Source organism: Rhyacophila brunnea, unplaced genomic scaffold (genome assembly GCF_057557595.1).
Source record: "Rhyacophila brunnea isolate RB1 unplaced genomic scaffold, BYU_Rbru_1.0 scaffold_2, whole genome shotgun sequence".
NCBI classification, from domain to species: Eukaryota; Metazoa; Arthropoda; class Insecta; order Trichoptera; family Rhyacophilidae; genus Rhyacophila; species Rhyacophila brunnea.
Window position 1 is genome coordinate 36,882,081 of NW_028232859.1, and position 6,593 is coordinate 36,888,673.

The window sequence follows — 6,593 nt, forward strand, 5'->3', positions numbered from 1 at the left end:
AATAACCTACGATCAATTTTATTTATTGAGAGCGAAGAAAAATCCCCCGTATATTATATTATTTATTATGTCTCGAGTCGATTTTTTGTGTTAACCGGTTCCGATTGACGTAGGTAAAACACCTTTTTGTTATTGTTTTGATGGTTTTTTGCGTATAAACAAAAACGAATCAGATCAATAATCAAATTCCTCTGAAGCTTAGTGCACATAATATTATAACTTGAGTTACGTACATTGAACTCTTTTTTAATTGTATACGTATTGGATATCTAGTCTATCGTACCCAGGTACATACTACGTACTAATTAGACAAAGTAACATTATCTTGTAAGTACCTACCTAGTTGTACTAAAAATTTCGCTACATTACAGAAATACGACAACGATAATTTTTTTCACACTTTTTGAAACTTAATTTTTAAATTTTCTTCCAAGAAGCTCCAGACTGCTATATCCTTTTCAACTTACGAAAATCTGTATAATCTAAAGTTGAACCGACTAATTCACTAATTACTTCTACGTTAATTCGATATGAATTTGCCAATTTAACTTCTCGAATTTGTTACAAATTAATTAACAATAACATTATTTTCTTCTTTCACGTGATTCAAAATTATTCTGTGTAACGTTGATCCAAATATTGGTTATAAGTTCCGGGTCGCTACACCATTACATTACTGACCAGCTGAGCCATCCAATGTTTGCTTTTATATTCCGATACGGCATGTCTAAAAGACAAATCAGCGCGGACGACACAAATGGACATTAACATTAATAATACATCAAATCTTTTGCCTATGGCTTAATATCACCTTCAATAGCAGTTTGTATTCCACGATTATTATAGGAAGCTAATGGTTTTTTGTTTGTTATTAATATAATAACAAGTAACCGTGAGTCTATCCGATATTTTTGTCTGTGTGTACGATTATAATATTTTTTCCACAATACCATAAGTATTTAGTGCCAAGTAGGATATTGAGCCGGATGTTAGAGGAAAGTGAATATTCTAATTAATGGACTGTGAAATGTAGATCATTTGCTCAAAAACACTCGTTTAATCAGGCCTTATTTTAAATTATTGACATAAAAATAACTCTTTTTAGTGATGTCTGGCAAAGTGGACTACGGACTTGTCTGGCTTGAATGACAGAATATTGAACTGTCAATTTAATTGTATAAGTATTTTCATAATCGATAAAAAATGTAATACCTAATCGCGGATCAGACTTTGATCGAACTCGTTTAAAGTAATGTCAATACCTATTAATTTTTTCCGAGCCAGTTAAGTTCACACATTCTGTGTCAGATATTGCTTATTTTGAAATGTACAATTAAATGATTTAGAATAAGTATTATATAATTGCCTACATTTTGTTTAAATACATAATAGCTATATGTTTAGTATTTATTTATTCATCGCCTCTGAAACTGTATTATTTTAAGACGCGGATTTCGTTTAATTCGTAAGGTATGCCAGGTCTCATACAGCCATGTTTAGCTTAGAATACCAAACACTGATTTGTGGCGTACAATGAAAAGTATTGAAGCATTCAACTAATACTCTTATTAATCACGATCTCAGCAACTGATTCGTATGATTCTTTAGCAAATAGCATTGGAAATAAGCAAATTAATTATTTTCAATAATGGAACTATACGCTTCCCCTAACGTAGTTAAATAATGACTCTTAAGTTTTAACCCACGTACTCTGGACCAGTGAGGACCCTAGATAAAATGCCGCCCATAGGCAGCGCCAAAATGCCGCCTCATTTGATTATACATTATTTTTATCATCCTTTCATGAGTCCAATATCTAAGAAATGTGTTGTATGGATACATTACTAACAAAATATCAGACTAAATATTCGCAATTCTGCACGTGTCGTTTCTGGTCACCAAGGACGTTGAAGGGCAACGAAAGTAAACTAGATATCGCGAACCCGACAAAAGCAGTGAGCTGATTTTTTTAATGGAAACATATTTTCGTTATTACTAAGTTTAGGTAGCTATTTCTATATACATAAACCTAATACAAAGTACCCTTTATTCGAATACAAAGGCCTCCTATATTATATCGAGCGCGACACCGGTGTCCCGTCTGAAACGGGCCTTACACCTGTGAGTCTGTTTCTATATGAAGCGCCTAGTTTCAAAAGCCCCTAAAACGGTTTTTGAAAATTTTTGAGTTATATATGTATTTAGATGGATATGTTTGTTACCTATATGATGGCCAAAGACTGAGCTTGAAAAAACGCCAAAAACCGTCAATACGTATGATCAAAAATTAGGGTACATTTCAAAACCCGCTAAAATGGTTGGGTGTGCTTTTCAATTACCCCTAAAATGGAAAGCCAAAATACTCTTTAGAATGTAACGATTTACAAAATAAATACATAAAGTTCACAAATTTAATAGAAATGATTTTTTCTCATTTTTCTCAAAACTACCTAAAACCGTTTAGGGGCTTTTGAAACTAGGCGCTTCATATTTACTTTTAACCACCTTCATTCACAGTGGAAAAAGTTGATTCACATAAGTAGATATAACAAAGCAATGCCTGCATTCTGAGCGTAATTCGAACTAAAATTGGATACTTTTAGGCATAAAGCCCACCAAAGCGGCGCTCGGTGCGCTCTCTACGAAGTAGGCCCCCTCCCACCCGCGCATTACCCTTTACCTATGTAATAAGGGGCTCAAGGAGCACAAAATAATTATTATTATCAGCGTCTCTCATAACAAAGCAATAAAAATATTATTAAATTTCTCGGAGCTTGTAATTAATATTCACGATGACATCATTCTACCAGCGAAATATCGGACACGCAATAACTAAACAGAGGGTTAACCCAATGCTTACGGGCCCTTTTAATTAATTTTGTAATTAACGTGTTAATTTGCATTTGAAAAGTAATTAGCAAAAACACAATTTTGTGCGGCCCGTAAACATTGGGTTAAATAATGCCTTCTCGCCTGTCTATCGACGACGCTTCCAGGAGCGTGATTTTGTTTTTCGTGTTCAATGAATGGACTACGTTGTATTTTCGTTAATTCGTGCCGCTGAGAAGCCACACAACGATGACTCATGGGGCGGGCGGGCACAATGCGTCGTCAAATCCAGTGTGCGCTGGCGTATTTGATTACTTTGTATTTTCGATGCTTCACATAGAATATGCGCGAGCGCTCCGCAAGCCCGCTTTAGTGGACTTTATGCCATACAGATTCTATAGTTGAGGCAACACTCTTAAGCGACAAATCACAATGAAATTCTATCAATTAATTCCATTTCTGAAGAAGGGCCATTTTTTGAAAATACGACGATACTAGGTTAAGTAGAAATTTTCCACCACATTTAATATAGGTATAGGTAGGTACCTAATATGATAAGTATCAATGAAATAAATAATTATTACAATATAGGTGGTTAAATTGTAAAAGTGAGTGCGTATTGTATAGGTAGTTGGAGTTTAGATAAAGTATGATGGTTTATCATAATTTCCTATTGCTTGTCAAGTATAAGGAAGTGACAAATATTATCTGTCAAGTACAACAGCAGTCGTGGGATTGCACCTTAAAATGAGAATATCGATATTAGCGAACACTTTCTGTCTATACATACCATTCTTGTTTAAGTTTGAGTGAAGACAGGTTGTGTAGTGAGTGGTAGGTACTTTTTTTCTAATTAATACATCAAACTCGTGCTCGGAAAATTGTATACATTATGCAGGTCGCCGATCACAGTTCACAGTGATCTCTTGTATCGGAAACAGATGGGTGTATTAGCATTGATATCAAATTTATGGCTAATTAATACACTTAAAAAAGTGATTGAAATTACCGGAAGACAAGGGAAACACAGAAGAAAATAGGTAGTTAAATAAATTATAAATATATTCGTATCGTATATATTTAAATAGAATTTTGAATGATTCAAAAGTAAGTTAGCAAGTAGGTACTCATGAAATGCTCCACAAACTTTGATCTCAGTGCTATACAGCCATCCGTTTCCTGTAAAACAGCTCACGGAGAAACCGTGATACGGGCAAGTTCATACGTAGAATGTATGTAGCCTATACAGCTAACCCAACATCAAGCTTAAATCGCCCCTCGTATCTCTCTTACCAGGTAAAGAAATCGGTATAGCGCTCGAAATGAACAATTTTACGATCCGGAACACTCGATAACTTTCCGAAAATATCGACATGTACTTAATAATTTTATTTGTGTCTTATATATTAAAAAAATGTTATAAGTATATGTTTTGTTATATACCTACCTGGCAAACTCAGACGGTCAAATGGGATTATGACCGATTATATTATCGGCGCCGCATGTAACATTATTCGTTTCGTTCATAAACTTTAAAAATATACTTATTTGAAGTAAATAATTAAGTATAAGATTACTTTTTAATGATTCGCGAATCGGAATGCAATATTTAATTTTTCCACGACACGAAGAGATAATCGGGACAGTGTTTCATGAATCTGCGCTCCGATGCATTCCGGTCCACTTCGAGCACTGAAATCGGAGGAGGTTTCAGTGTGTACTTAGTGTCATATTTACATAGATACAGTGAAATAGCAACAAAATAAATAAACCATTCACAATAGTCGTATGAAAAAAATATAAATAAACAATAATAATTAGAATTTGTTCAGATGACAGTAATGTGTTAAAACTATGTTATTATTAATTATAATTATTATCGGTTGAAGTAGGAAAGTCTACAAGTTAAACGGGTAATGTTTTGTACTTTGATTCATCAATAAATATATAATTTATCCATCCTGGACACTTTACCAACTTTACTAATATGTCAAATTTATTGATAATGATATAGGTGAATAAACTTTGAAATGTGTCAAGTTAGATAATATAACTTAGGGCATTATGTCTATTTAATAATGACATTATGTCATAAAAGATAAGACTGTCTGAGTTTTCCCATTCTGTGTAAATAATAATTAAAATTCATAATATGCTATGCCTAACGATAGTAAGGTGGATACTATAATGGCCATCTCTGTTTTTGGCAAAATTCATGAATTCAAGAATGAAAACTTAACCGAACCTAACCTAATAAATAATCCAGTATATCGGCTATTTTCAAAATTTGATAGCCGTGGTTTCCTGTAAGGTTACAAGAACAGTGTTTTATTTAGACATGAATTTTATCTCAGTACTATACGACCCAAACAAATTGGACGGTCTTTATATACGACCATATTTCCGATACCATATTTCACGGTGAAGTGTAATACGACGAACTGCATACGTACAAATTTCCGGACACGAATAAAGGGTTCCTAGCGCAGAACAAATAAATGCGAAGCCAATCGCCATATACCGTGCAGCACCGCTTCTGGACATAGAAGTGTAGCACTAAAATCTTTTCATTCTGACACGCTTATAGCGTCATGGAAGGCGACGGGTGGAGATGGGGCAACTCAAATCAAGCCTTTGAAGCCAGTTTTGCTTTATTACTAACAACGGCCAGATTATGACTAAGAAACATAAATCCCGCTGAATGTCTTTAAATATTACTAATATTGAATGCGCGTTTTGTTTACGTCACAAAATTTAATGCATGATACATAAGAATGTATACTAACTATTGAAAGTAATATATTCTTTAACACAATATTATGTGTAAGTTCATACCACAGTTTTCCGCACTCCAGAATTACACCTTCTTATAACCTTTGCCAAAAAGTAACCTAATTCCCTTATTTCTGTGTTTCCTAGTTCCTAGCATGTCCGCAAGTAAGGTGGGATTTAATGATATTGTGCGAGCGCATGACAACATGAAGTGAGTTTTTTTATTTATTCTTTTATTAATTCTATGGAATAATTTATTAATTTAAGTACCTATAAATTATAAACATAATTGTATTAGAATGTAGGTAGTCAATCATTGTCCTCAAAACCAACGGTAATTTAGCACACTGTGTTTTTAATATCAGTGGCAAAAACTCGGTACTGAATAATTATTTAATTAGGTAATCAGTTACTTAAATTGGTAAGAAAATTTGTTAAACCAATTTTCCGTTCGATACTTAGTAGGTACACATTTGGTACTTTGAACTGTTAATTAACTGGTATATTTTTTATTCTATTAGTATCTAATTATTGTGTGTTGTCATTTTCATTTGCATTTCACCTTCGCCACTGGTATATAAGAAACAATGCAACTTATAGAAACAATTTCAGAAATCGCACACGACTTTCGGTAGATAAAGAATATATACAAGATCAAATTAATAACGTAGTGGTCAAACAAGCCACATCAATCTATTCATGAATGTTAACAAATTTTAATTTCATTAGTGGGAATTATATTGTCTGCAAAAATAATTTACTAATCTCAATTCAGCACAGCACGCCCATATGCGCTTTATTTTTATCACCACATCCGCTTCCAGTCGGAATAATATTTTATATTGTACAATAAAGGTATAGTATGGAATCTTAAACATAATTTAGAGGTGTTTCTGAAGACTTATACAAGGATCAGTCAATAATAAATTAGTCTATTCGCTATTTTGTGGGGGGAACTTAGTAGAATAAAATATTAACCAAACTATTACTAT